Raw genomic sequence first — 15,638 nt, 5'->3', positions numbered from 1 at the left:
ATGTCCTACTATTCCTAAAACCAAAGTTACAGCAACCGTCACACTACAATCTACTGAAACTGTTCACCCCCCAATGTCTAGTAATGAGACAATAACTACCACCAGCGCCACTGCTAACCCACATTGCATGACCAACACAAGCACTAGCACCACTAACACTCCAAGCACTAGTTCGACATCTCACCCCAACACCTGCACTAGCACAACCATCAAGCCTCATAATGAGACCACTGGCACTTGTCACATGACAACGAGGAAACGGAGGCACACCAAAACGACAACTATGGACAGAGATGACTGTCGTCTGTGCAGCATAATCTATGACAGCAAGGCTGATCATGACAGCAATCGCCACAAGTACTGGATAGGATGCCAACACCAGAGCGGCAACTGTGACTACTGGGTCCATTTGACATGCCTAGGCATTCATGTCAAGCGCATCATCCATCTGAAATACATCTCATACTACTGTCCAGTTCACAACAATCATCCCATAAGTGTCTAACATAGAAATCATCATTAAAAAAAATATTGTGAAAAATATGTATGTGTTTGTCTCTTGTTGAATGATAGCCACAACGTCATGTGGATAAAAATATTGAAAAAAAATAATTTTGTCTGCATCCGAACTCTGAACCACCATGTCAAACATCCGCACGCGCAACCTCTACAGCACAGCGACCCACGTTACCAATGGTGAGATAATACTATATTTATATCCAACAATGACTCACGCGGTTTTAAAAAAAAAATGTCATTGAGCAATTATACCACGATAACATTAATTCTGTTGGTAGCAGTTATTTATTCATTATGTTGTATTGAATTTGATTATCCAAATGGATTATGTAAGAGTTATAGTTACCTTTTCCATTCTGTCAAGATTACGACAACTCCTGAGCCACGTGTGCTCCGTTGGAATGCCTGGGGGGACCCACATCTTCACTCTACGGTTACGGCCTTCCAGGATGAAGTCACCACCTTCCCCTTTGCTGGTATGTCCACTCAACGACAGTACCTCTACATGGTGGATGAAATCGAGCACCTCTTGGGGAGCTCTCACGCATTCGGTTATCTCGAACATCAGCTCCATATATGTTGTATGTTGGTACCATAGAACAGTGTTGAAGCCGTGTCCCTGGCAGCGAGCATGGTACGTGGATTGTTCCTCCTGACTGCACACCGAAAGATGAAGATGGGGATAAGCCACTCATTCAGAATACTCCAGATGAATCGGTACTTTGGGCAACATAATCCTGCAATCCACTCATCAACATCGGCGGAAGTTACATCAACTTCTTGACGGTTGCTTGGTCTACGGGTCAAGTATTGAAATAGGATTTCCCTGAGGCATGAATACAGCAAAATTAGATACATCTGCCATGCCTTGTGATGATTGCTACAAGACTGGGCATATGCCAATGCATGTGGGGTTCTGAATCCGCATAACAGTGCAATGTGCTTTAGGAGGGGTTCCCATAGCACTTTGAAAAGGCACTTGAGCAAGTTGATTTCAACATGGCCAGCCTTGGGAAGTAGAACAATGTGTTGAAATAACTTGCACTGAATGGGGTCCACTTGCTTCGCCGGATGTTTGGACGTAAAGTGTCTCAAGAATGTGGTGGGGCCGCTCCGGAACTCCTGTCCACATTCACTGCGGGCAAACCAGTCCTCTATCATACGGGCAACGAGGTTGTAGGGAGAGCCATCGCATCCCACCACTATCCACTGTCTCTCCTGCCCCAACCCTGCTTGATGACCTAGTGATGTTAGGACCTGCTTAAGGCTGTCGTAGCTGCAAGGATTGACCATTATGGGGTCCGCGAGTGTTATGTTAGGCGGTGATTGGGGATGGTGCGAGTCGACAAGACAATAGGGATCATCTGTGGTCTTAAAACCCCCTGTGTCAGTGAACTCAAATTCACCATTTGCAATAGCGTCAGTCATGGTTCCATCAGGGTGTGGGCGGCACAATGTCTGCTGCAAGCGTTTCATCTCAGACTGGATGACAGCAGCGGTGTATGGCCTCAGGTGTTCTTCACATGCTGAACTCATATCATCTAATTCTGTAGTGCAATTGCCATCAGACACTTTGTGGAGCCAGTGAAAGGGTGAAAACGCTAACGAGGACTGTATGTTGTTGTACGGGTTTTGAATGGCAATGGAATTGGTCATCATACTACACTTTTACTTAAAGTTCAGTACAACCCTCCAATTCTTCTGTAGCACCTGGTTGTTGTCAACATAAATACAAACACTGCCCTCAGAAGGCAAGCTATTGGGGACGTTAGTTCCCCTGTCTATCCATTTACGTATTGTCGTGTCGTGTATTTACATGGACTTGTGCTGTGATGCAGGAGATGTGAAGTTTTGCTGCCTGCTATAAAGTATGATAACATGTTTGTCACGAATGCCAATGGGGTGACAATATTTGGTGACACAAGACAGTACATGTGCTCCACGATTGTACAGAGTACGCGAAGAGACTTTTGGGATTCTACATTCTCCAAACCATTGACATTCACATTTCCAAACGATGTAAGAAATTCTAGCAACGGATAATGTCTTTGTTTTAGCCACGGTGACAACGCATAATTATCATAAAACCCATCCCGTTGGTACTGGCCAGATATCTCTGCGATGTCTCCTTCAATGCCCTTCCTTGCCAGTTTTCCCACTAAATCACACAGATTGTATATTTGTGCTTCACTGAGCCTGTCATTGTCAATCGCTCTAGACAGTGTCTCAATGGCAATATCCTCTTGTGATAATTCTGGTTGAATTAAATTGTCTTTCGTATGATCTATGCAGGCTGTGCAGATATATGTTGATTTAGCTTTTTAGTAACCCAATTTCAACAGCGTGTCATGGATGGTCTTGGCATGTTTCTTTGATGATATATTGTAAACACTGAATGATTTGTTTTGTGCAAAAAGCTCATGACCGCTGCAGCTGCACTTTCTATTCATTTTGATGTTGCAACTGGAAAAAGAACAAAAAACACGAACGTGTCCATTATTTCTCTTTTTTTCATTCCACTTATCAAAGGCCTTTCAGTTCCGTTCACTTTCAATGCATGTGTACTCATTTTCATTATTAAACGTTTCTTTCAAAATACTGTAATGGGTTCTGTCATGTATGCGATTTTCACAATGTGAAATTGGTCCTAAGAGCACACCATAGCTATTTAGCGACTTCCGACCCCTACTGCGAATTACATCCCTTTGCGGAAGTATGTGTGCGCATCAAGTGCAACTTCCGGGTTGTGTGCAGAGGGGAGACATCGTTCCACTCGGTGAGTGACATGAATGTACATAAAAGCATTTAATATGACTGTTGACGGGCATTAATGTGCAAAATGGCGAGGCAGGTCATATTTGTTTCGGACCAGTCGACCAAGGTGCGGTAAATTCCCAGTTTCTCTGGATAACTCGGTGTTCACGTGCACGCACGTGGTGCAAAATGTCAACATACCATTGCTCGCCAGTGTAGTGGAAGACCGCGAGCGAGCTCAACGCACGTTTTTATCCCCAAGGTGGGCTAGTTCCATCCCTATTTTTAGGGATAATCAGCGGAATGACCCATTATCCTTGTTTCTAGGGGTGTCCTGAACCTGTTCAAGCTTGACGCCAACAGCCCCGACCTAAAACCGGTTCTGTCAAACCGGACCGCAAACGGTTCTGACTCAAAATGGCTACATGTCCAAAACGGCTACATGTCCAAAACTTTCTGATAATAGTATGATCATGTGAAGAATATGTGGATTCAGTGAAATAGGGTTGAAATTGGTATTATAAAAACAAAGAATTGTACAACAGTTGTCTTATGTCAATCCTCCAGCAATACATTAAGTGAGGTTAGTACACTCTCAGCAATAGTCCAACTCTATGGCGGTGGTCTGTACATAATGTACATAATCGAGCCTGGACCAGACAATCCAGTTATCAACAGCATGAGCGTCATTCTACACAATGTGCCATGTGTCAACCAGCGAGCCTGACCACCCGATCCCGTTAGTCGCCTCTTATGACAAGCATGGGTTACTGAAGGGTAACCCAGACCCTCATGGGTACAATGTATTAAAAAACCAGAGAGATATACAGATTTCATTGTTTATTAGCTCCGTTTCAAATGAGTAGACATTAGGATAGAAGCTCTCCCAAATGCCTACTTTACATCTGTTGTCTTATTACCCTTCCTCATCCACCTGTCCTTCACTCTCTTCATCAGATGTTATGTCTTCATCTTCAGTCACGCCTTCGACCCAAGACTTATATTGGTACAATTTTGAAATCACTTCATGATACATATTATTTGTGTCTTTTACTTGTTTCAGTATTCCTTGTGTCTTTGGTCCATACTGCATATGGCACAGATAAGTAATAAATCGGGCATACGTCTCTTTAAACGTGCTCCAGATCAATTTGTTCAGTTTGGCTTGAATCATGTCTTCGTATAAACCTCTTTTCATGTACAGCTGTCGTTTCTCATCCAAAAAGTCTTTATTCAGCTCATACGTACGTGAATACATTTGTCTTAAACCTTGCTCTTCAAGATCAGCCATCTTATTTTTCCTGTTGTGTGTGACATCGCTTAATGATTCAACATCATCATCCTCATTTTCCATTTCAGGACATTGTTTATCGTGTAAATGTCTTTGTAAGTTATGGTTAGTGCTAAACACTTGACCACAATAGTCACAGTCCACCAGAGGACGTGGTCTCTTCACAGGTGAGAAGTTGTTGTCATCCTCCCACTGCCTTTTCACTTGGGGTATCCCAGGAGGACCCACTGAAGACTTTTCGGGACACCAGTTTCTTCTGTGTTTTTGCAAATCTTGCATGTCTTGAAAGATGAGTCCACAGTCATCACAAGATGGCATGGTTGAGAGGTTTTCTTCACACGTCTGCTCATGCTGAACATCTAACTCGGACTGAATTGTCCTGTCTTGGAGGTCTCCTTTTAAACTGAATGCATTGGGACAAAGTCGCATAAGGGAGGTGTTTGGGGTTTTAGATCAACCAACAAGTAGCCATAAGGCTTCTGGGTAGCCCTTTGAAATGGCTCCATGAAATGGTCTGTCTTACCTGGATACATTTGCCTCGCCAAAGTCATGATGGGTTGTTGATCGATAGGGTTGTTGAACAGAAGCAGATAATGACAGTTTCTTCGTTGTGTGGGATCCTTACTGAAATACAAATTCTGGTTCAAGGCGATCACTGAGAGATAACGATGATGACTTCATTCCGTAAACAGATCTGTAATGCGTGGGTCTTTGCTGGCAGTAGACATTAAGTCATTGAGGATAACCACGTTCACAACACTGGGGTCCAGGAATGCATCCTTTTCGAGATCAGAAGGAATGCCTTGATGAAATTCCACATAGGGATAAACATGGGTTTGAATGGCACTATACAAGGGCTGCCATCATTTGTAGAGCCATATAATACGTTCAGGATAAGGTTTAATGTTCATCCTGTCTAGAAGCTGTTTCACTAAGTAGGTTTCCCACAGGAGGTTGGCCCTGAGACGATCATGGTGAATGGATGTTGCAGCCTACATTCTTCCAATGACTGGGTAGTACTTTCTGATGAATGTGGTTGCACTGGTTGCTGCTACTGCTGCTGCTGCTGCTGCTGCTGTGGTGGAGGTGGAGGTGGAGGTGGAGGTGGAGGAGGAGGAGAGGAGGAGGAGGAGGAGAGGGAGGAGGAGGAGAGGGTTGTTGATGTTTCTGTCTTCTATGTCTCATCATATTGTCTGTCCTGGAAAAAGTCTGATAGCACACGGGACACGTTGTTGACTGCATGGTGGTCCGAGTCTAAATGGCAGGGAACCTGTCTACTGACTGCTTTTATCTAAAAAGTCATCTTCCGTTTCTTCATGGGACTCTGGGAGGAACTTCCAACTTTAGATCCCCCTTTCTTCTGCATCTGAATAAGAGCCTTGGCTTGTTCGACCACTTGTTGAGTAGGGGTGACGAAATTAATCTTAGGTTGCTCTGTGGTTTCTGGTTTTTGTTTGTCTTTCTTCCACTCTGGATCATACAGTTCCAAATATCGATCCACAGACATCATAGCAGATTTTTCTCCTCCACGTATTATAGAATGATAAGGGTCTCCTTTCCCTTGAGCCGTGAGGGCATCCATGAAGAGCCACCTCCTCGTGGTGGGTGCTGGGTAACGGTAAGCGCTCTTCGACCCCCCGTTGTGGACCCCGGGGTATATTTGGTCCACCAACCCGTTTGCCGTGGGTTGCTCCCCTGTGTCGGTGGAGGAAGGGATTCTGGTGGTTGAGGGCACTGGTTCCAGGAACAGTGTTCCTTTGCCCAACACACCACTTCGGCCCTGACTTCACCTAGACGGGTGGTTTTGGCCCGGTTCAACCAATCGGCTGGTCATGCCAAGCCCTGTGCATGGAGTATGTATTTATATAATTGCACAAATTTGATTTGAAATTGTTTCAAGTTTGGTCTTGGCTTTCGTTGTTCCTTTAACACTTTTAGATTTTGAAATTTGATCTTATGAGCTTTGCCTAGAGTCTTATGCCCAGAAGGCGGTGACTCATGGGCCAATCTGGTCTTCTGCTGGAGTATACCATCTCAGTATCCTTGGTGCTGCCAGTCGGAGACCCACTGGTATATAGCATTGTCCTTGTGATACTCCGTGGGGGGTGGGGATCTGAGATGGTGAATCTTTCTATTATTAACCATGGCTCAACCCAAAAAACATAAACGAGCACTGGATGAGTGTTTGTCCTCTGATGAGGACAGTTCCATAAACCGATTCCCGGATACATGGAGTAGATTTTTGGTTGTATCTTCTACTGATGGTGAACCACTAAAACTAAATCCATTTGCCACATCAAAAGCAATTTATGGACTTGTTGGTGATGTCCAAGCTGTTAAAAAGATTAGATCTGGGTTTCTCCTCATAGAGTGTAAAACGGCCAAACAATCAGCTACCCTCATAGCCGCAAAACAGCTTGTGAATACTGCAGTTCCGGTTTCACCCCACAAGTCTCTGAACAGCAGCAAAGGTATCTTGAGAGACAGAGACCGCTGGCTTGCCGACATGAGTGAAATAGAAATCGTCACAGAATTACAAAATCAAGGAGTGACTCATGTTAAACGGTTCACGTTTAAAAAAAATGGAGAAACTTTAAATACAAACACCTATTTAATTTCTTTTTCACAACCCCAACATCCTAAGTCTATCAGAGCTGGTTATTGTAACATCGCAGTGGAACAATATATTCCAAATCCACTTCGTTGTTACAAATGTCAAAAGTTTGGGCACGGTGCCCAATCCTGCAGGAATCGTGCGACATGTTACAAATGTGGTGAAGAAGCTCATGAAGGTTCTGACTGTTCGTCTTCTCCAAAATGTGTTAATTGTCATGGAGATCATATGTCTTCATCAAAGTTATGTCAAATCTGGAAACGTGAATATGAAATTGTCAAATTCAAAATTCAAAAGAATGTAACCTACCAGTAGGCAAAACGTTTAGTAAATGCAGCCTGCCCTCTATCATCAGGTATTACATACTCTGCAGCTGTTGCTCGCCCCCCTGCTAAATCTGTTATGTCTGTTGCATGTCAGACAGATATCACCTGGGCTAAAGCTGACAAATACACAGTAATCACATCAGCTTCTACTGTTGACGAGAATCATGCAACATCTGCGTGTCAGACTGAACCACGAACAATGTCTCCTGTTGTGGAAAATCCTAGCCATAAAGTAGATCACAGGCAAAAATCTGACAGAATACAAAAGGGCTCACGTGACCCTGTACAAATCTATAGCAAGTTTCAAATTTTTAGAAGACATGGACGTCTCCCCTCATCCACGTCTTGAAATAGAAAGAATTAAGCCTCGGAAGGGGAAAAGTAGATCCCCAGTATTACCACCCGCTATAACATGAATTATAACCCCTTAATCCAATGGAATTGCAGAGGACTTAGGACCAATTTTAATGAAGTACAATTACTAGCACAAGACTTTACACCATCAGCATTTAGTTTTCAAGAAACATACTTAAAACAAAATGATAAGTTCGAATTGCGTCATTACCATTCTTACCATTCTTTTTCACCTCCAGGCGACAAAGCCACTGGTGGATCTTCCATTTTGGTGAGACATGGCATTATCCACAGCCCTGTACCTGTTAAAACCAATCTTCAGGCTGTTGCTGTTCGTCTTACTTTACATATAACCATTTCTCTCTGTTCCTTGTATATCTCTCCATCTTCAACTCTTCACCAGTCCGATCTATAAGATTTATTTGACCAACTACCTAAACCCTGTATCATAATGGGTGATCTCAATGGACATAACCCGCTGTGGGGAAGTACTGATACCAACAACAAAGGGAAACTTCTTGAAGATTTTATCTCTCATAATAATTTATGCATATTCAACTACGGCTCTAACACATATTAACATCCTGCAACGGGTACATATTCTTCTTTAGATTTGTCAATCACTGATTCAAATGTTTATAATGAATTCGTATGGTCAGTCCATAATGATCTTTGTGGGAGTGACCATTTTCCAACAGTACTTACAGCAATTAACCCTACCGATGATCCTCCTTAAACAAGATGGAATTTTTCCAAGGCCAATTGGCCCTTATTTCAGGCTACCTGCCTCGAAGAACTGAAACCTGACCTTTGCATGGATGTTCCTGATCCAATTAAAATGTTTTCTGACAAACTAAAACATATAGCTGATGACATTATTCCTAAGTCCTCTGTAAACCCCCACATACGTAGACCATGGTTTAATGACGAATGCAAACAAGCTAGGAAAAGTAGGAAGAAAGCAGAGAAATATTTTCGCTGCCATCCTACAGTACATAACTTAAATAATGTAAAAATCAGTTATGCTAAAGCTCGACGAACGTTTAAGTACATTAAGCGTCATACTTGGAAAAATTACGTTTCCAAAATAAATTCCCGTACTCCTATGTCAAGGGTATGGAATATGATCCAAAAAATCAAAGCCAAGGGTTCCAAATCTAGTGGTATTCAACATCTCAAAGATGACAATGACATCCTAACTGCAAAATGTGATATTGCAAATAAGTTGGGTGAAACTTTAGCTAAACATTCGTCTTCCTCAAATTATAATGCAAAATTTCAGGCTTATCAAACACAACAAGTAAAGAAAAAAGTGAATTTTCAATCTGATAATGGTGAAGATTATAATGAGGTCTTTTCATTACATGAACTTCACACTGCTTTATCACAAGCTCATGATACTGCAACGGGACCTGATGATATCCATTACCAACTTTAAAACACCTGCCTGAATCTTGCCTGGAAACTTTACTTAACATTTTTGACCATATTTGGATAACGGGATATTTTCCTCCTTCATGGCGAAACGCCATAGTTGTTCCTATCCCACAGCCTGGCAGGGATCATACAGATCCATCTAATTATCGACCTATTTCCTTAACTAGCTGTGTTTGTAAAACCATGGAGCGAATGGTCAATTATCCCTTAGTTTGGTTTTTAGAAACCAACAATCTAATCACTGATATACAATGTGGTTTCCGTAGAAACCGAAGTACAGTTGACCACTTGGTTCGTTTAGAATCATTTGTTAAAAATTCTTTTATTAAAAAACAACATGCTGTATCCATCTTTTTTGATCTTGAAAAAGCTTATGACACCACTTGGAAGCATGGTATTTTAAAAGATTTACAAGCTTTTGGGTTGAGAGGTCGCTTGCCTCAATTTATAACTAATTTTTTATCTGACAGACAGGTTTCAAGTTCGTGTGGGATCAACCTTGTCAGACCAAGGTGTTCCACAGGGCAGTATTTTGTCTGTGACTTTATTTAGCATTAAGATAAATAACCTTTCAAAGGTTTTAAGTGATTAAGTTGATGGATCACTATTTGTGGATGATTTTAATGTTTCTTGCAGAGGTAGAAATATGCATACAATAGAGAGACAATTACAACTTTGTCTCAATAAAATCGACAAATGGTCACTTGAAAACGGATTTAAATTTTCTATAGCAAAAACTAATTGTATACATTTCTGCAGAAAATATAAACCGCATAAAGATCCAGAATTATTTTTAAATGGCACCCCTATCAAAGTTGTAAAGGAGGCCAAGTTCTTGGGTCTTATTTTCGACTCACATTTAACTTTTCTGCCACACATTAAATCACTTAATGCCAAATGCCTGAAGGCACTTGATCTGTTAAAAGTCGTTTCAAATTCTAAGTGGGGTGGGGACCAAACTACCCTACTACACCTATATAGATCTCTCATCCGGTCGAAACTTGATTACGGCTCCATCGTTTATGGTGGAGCCTGTAAAAGCAATCTCAAAATACTTGATTCAATTCATCACCAGGGTCTAAGACTGTGTCTTGGGTCTTTCAGAACTTCTCCTATTGACAGTCTGTACGTTGAGGCTGATGAGCCATCTCTTAGCCAACGCGGTATAAAATTATCCTTACAGTATATAACCAAATTATATTCTCACGAGTCTAACCCTGCATTTAACTGTGTTTTTCATCCTCTTTATGAGGATCTCTACAATACAAAGTCTTCTCTTGTTCCGCCTCTGGGACTAAGAGTCAAACCTTTCATTTCTGCTGCTGGTATTGAGCTAGAAAATATATCTTCTTCCCGTCTGTTTTCTTCTCCTCCTTGGCAGTTAGTTAGACCAGAAGTTGACCTAACACTAACAACTTTTAAAAATCGGAAACAAATTAATTACAATATAAACAAGAATATAATCAATTAAAAAGTAAATATAATCCATATAAATCCTTATTTACAGATGGGTCCAAGGATGGTGGCACGGTTGCTTGTGCCACTGTCATTGGATCCAGAACAATATCTTCTCGATTACCAAATAACAGTTCTATTTTCACAGCGGAAGCTCACGCTATATTAACAGCTCTTAGATATATCAATAACTACCGTAAATATAAACAATACATCATCTTTTCCGATTCTCTTTCGTGTCTTTAGGCTATTAAAAATATTTCTTGTAAACATCCACTTTTATTAGAAATTATTGAATTGTATAATGATCTTGCTACTGGCCAATGCGACATCGTTTTTTGTTGGTTACCCAGCCACGTTGGCATTTGTGGGAATACTATGGCTGATCTTGCTGCTAAGGCAGCACTCAACAAATCTGTACACCACTTCTTATTCCATACTCTGATTACAAAGCTAGCATTAGAACTTACATCTGTGATCTGATGCAAAAGCAGTGGGACACCCCAGTAGGTATTAACAAATTACATGAAATAAAACCTTATATTGGTTACACTCACTTGGGTTGTCAGTCCAGATTTGAGGAGGTCATCATGCGACGATGTCGTATTGGCCATACAAGGTATACTCACAAATACTTGTTGAAAGGTGAAGATCCTCCGCTTTGTATCCCCTGTGATGAGAGAGTCACAGTCAAGCATCTCCTGCTTGAATTTGTCGAATTCTCCATCATAAGGGATAACTATTTCAATGTTAAAACTGTTAAGGATCTTTTTAACACTGTTCATGTTCATTTAATTCTTGGTTTTTTAAAAGAAATTGATTTGATTGATGAATTTTGATTAATATGTTCTGTAGATAGATGTATTTTAAAGATACGTAGTTTTATTGTCCTCCTGAGAGGGTACGTAAGTCCCAATACATTCGAAGTGGATTTAAACCTTCTACCATTTTAATCGTAGAATATATGTTCGTTTAATTTGTGGCTAGATTTTCTAAAATTGCTAATAGCTGAAGGGATGGTGTAAATCCAGCTAGGGTCCATGCAGGAAGCAAATGTACTGTAAGTCCCCATGGTCTCTAGTATGGTGATCTACCTTCAGTTGTTGGCGATATATAGCCTATTTTTATATTGTGTTTTCACCTATAGTTCAAATATTTTAGATTTAATTACTAGTTTTACATGTATATCTGTGATATTCCAGTTGTTTTACTGTCCTTCGTAGACAGGTTGTATAATCTACATCTATTCCATTTCAATGTATAATGTTCACGTCACGATATGGCTGAAATATTGCCGATGTGACGTTAAATATTAACTCACTCACTCACTCAGTCCTGAGCATGTAAACTTTTGTCCATTTTTCGGCATCGGGTACGAAGAGTTTGTATTGTGGATTATTCATGATGAAAACGGGAGCGGCTTGAGGTGATGCGTCACTGTCACTGGTCCACGGCTAAATGAAGTTAGATAGCCCTTGTGGCCTGTTATATAGACATCTTCATTGACCTTGGGCTTGGTATAGCTTTCAACATCACTGCCAGGATGTTTTGGATGCACTACTATGACAAACTAAACCAGGTGTACCAAACATACTTAGCCAATGCTCTATCTAACAACCAGGCATTTTGAATGGCCTCATCTCTAAGTGCATTGACAAACTGTGGTTTCAAAACAAATGCTACGATTGGCATGTTACTGGCAAAAAGACTCTTCCACATACTGTCTGTCGTCCACAGGGGGTGAACTAATCTTCTAGATAGTTATTTCTATCATTTTTCCTCAGGAAACGACGTCTTTCATATTGAGTCACTGGTAATCTTCCCTTTAATAACCTATTGATAATACCATTGATGGCAAGAATCTGTTCTCTGTTCATTTCTAAGATGTCTTGTCGAATCTCCTCAATGTCTTGAAACATTAACATGAACCTTAAAAATTCGTAATGTTTCAACACGTACCTAGCCATACTATTTCTAGCAAACAAACTCTTATCGTGGTTGGGATCTCAATGAGATAAGTATTTGAGTAAACCTCTATTAATACTATACATAGACAACCAAGGCAGACATACTCTTAACATTGATTTATTTCCAATAGTCACACATTTTACATCACACTCTTGGTTGCAAATCCACATGACTACCCCAGCGGGCCACCTCTTTCTGAGGTACTCCCACCAGGGCCAAATATGGACAATCTGGAGACCATTTTTCATGTTCTACTTCCCAGTTCTTGAGAACGAGACCACATTGAAAACACTTGCAAGCGTCCCCTCTGATTAAGTACACAAATCCTGCCTGGGCCATGTGACTAGGACTCTGTTTCATCTGCACTGGCCAGTCTTTAAACGAATCGAGTCTTTTCTGGAATGAAGTCCATTCAGTCTTGATTGCACAGCAATCGGCAATGACAGTGTTGTCAAGTGGGTAATGTCCACAAACATCCATGATATCCCAGAGCAGTGGTAACACGTCCGCACAGTACAGCGTCTAAACCAAGAATGGCTTTACACGCAGTGACTGTAGTCACTAGGGATGCAAAAGGAACACTGGAGGTATCCCATCTGGTTTTGATGATCGTCCTGAAGCATCAGTTCTGGCACAAAGTCAAACATGACTCTTACACAATCTACCAGCTTTTCCCACTGATCTAGAGACAACAGAATACATTGGTTGGTAGGTATCACTCTACCACTTTTCTGATCATTCTCCCACTGTCGCACATCAATACCATTGTCGTCCCAGGAAACGTACATGTTCCCTCCAACATGGACGTGTGAGTACCTTCCCTGCTGTTTCAGCTGCACGTGAACACTAGACACTTCCAGCCAGTGTTTCAAGGTAAGCACGATGCCTCGCTTGGTTGGGTAGCACTTGCCACTCGGGTATACTTCGTACTTCCTCACATGAATTTCTAGTTCTCCATTCCATGTCTTGGCTGTCACATAGACGTCGCCCCCTAGATGTAAATGACATCTGGGATTTTGAAGTTTTACCAGCGCCTCGTTATCACAACTGAGAATATCACGGTGAACGGTTTCCATCTTCGAGGTAAACAGCTACAAGAACCAGTAGAGTCAAGAACATAGAATGGAGAAGGGACGTTCTCTCTGGCGATTGAAGTCAGAATGATATGGAGGACTGTTCGGGGGACCTTTTATTACCCACCTGAGTCGACAAAATAGAATCATAACTTATGGTCTAAAAATAGACTCTTCTAAAAATAGAAACAACAGATGTTGATATGACTCATGGTCTAAATATAACCTGAAACAATGACTCATCATCTAAAAATAGACTCAAAACCATGAACCTCATTAGAAATTCAAAATGGACGATATGGCTTGTGTGTCCAGCGTTTCTATATGGGGATGAGGGGAGATTATCCTATATGCCTATAAAGATTAGTTAACAATGCTAGCAGTATCACAATACACACAGTATTAGAGGCGATGTTTGTACCAACACACTGGACCCGGCAGGGAGGAAGACAGTGGTTCAATTTGTTTTTATTTAGGCATTAGGCAATGTGTAAATATAGTTACACAGTTAATAACATCCTTTGAAGATTAAAACTCGTTGTTTGGCTGGAAAACAAAGGAATGTAGATGACTGGACAGTGTACCACTGACGTTGAACAACAATATCAGAAGGCACGGTATAATTATTTGTGTTGGGGAGTGCGGAAGAAAGTGGTTACAGGTCGGGAAAACCACCTTTCCCGAACAGATAGCCAAAATTGATGTGGCTGATATGGTTGCGTGAACATGTTAGTGGCTGTCAAAACATATTTAGTGATTCAAACAGGTTACTGTATTTAACTAACAAGACATATTTCCTCATAGGTTTATTCAGATCACAACATATTTCATTTCTATAATTGGCACAATATACATGTAATATACTAATAGGTATTTTAGATATAATATTATCACATAATAATACATCTGAATCTGTAAAACATAATAATAATGATAATGGTTTAGTTTTTCCATGTCACTCAGGTGTTGGTTCAGAAGCTTGGTCTTCAGTGATGCAATACGAGCGTATTATATTTCTTTCTTCGTGAAGGTGCTGTCCACTGGTCAGATAGTCTCAGGACAGCAGCATCTGTGACAGACTGCTCACGCTGAAAGAGCTTTACGATCTCGTAAATGTCAGGGTGGCACTATTGGACAAGTCTCTTTACCTTATTGTGCCATCTTTCTAGATTGTTGGTACGGTGTCCCTGGTTTTCGTAATCAGTTAGATTAATCTGGACATTCTAGGCTCTCTTTATACCCTATAAAATCATTCTGTAAGTGAAATTGATGCAAATACTGCTTGAATATTTCTACGTTTTGGTGATTGATATTGCTGTGTGTAAACAGAAAATGGAAAAATGTTACTTTGCAAGCACAAATGTTAACAAAGATACGTTGATGTGTTCCTAAAGCAGTTAGCAGAAAATCTTTTTAAGACTGAAATCATAGGAATGATTCTTTTACAATTTTATACACTCCACAGCAGTTGTTTCTTGCTTTAATAATTGAAAAATGGTAACTTTAAATGATTTATCTTTGTCTCAAAGCAGAATTTTATTTCACCCTTTCTTTTGGACATCTAAATCATTGTTATTGGTTTATTTCGGCATGGTCGAAAATAGGACAATTTAACTCTTCTGAAAAAGATGCATTTCACCTAAATATGAAAGCGTTTGAGAATTTGGTTAGTGATTTGCATAAAGCTGTGTTGTTAAGCTCTCTTGTAAACTAATACCTTCTAACATATCTCGAGTTTTTAAGTAATTCATAAAGGTAGGAGGGTAACGTTTCTTTTAGCGTTTAGTGTACGATCAGTCTTTTACCGTTATTGCTTAAACACCAAGTTTGTGAGTAGGAAAGATTAT

The sequence above is a fragment of the Haliotis rubra genome, unplaced genomic scaffold (assembly GCF_003918875.1).
Source record: "Haliotis rubra isolate DU_JTF1 unplaced genomic scaffold, ASM391887v1 Scf345, whole genome shotgun sequence".
In the NCBI taxonomy this organism is placed as follows: Eukaryota; Metazoa; Mollusca; class Gastropoda; order Lepetellida; family Haliotidae; genus Haliotis; species Haliotis rubra.
This window is presented reverse-complemented; position numbering follows the sequence as displayed.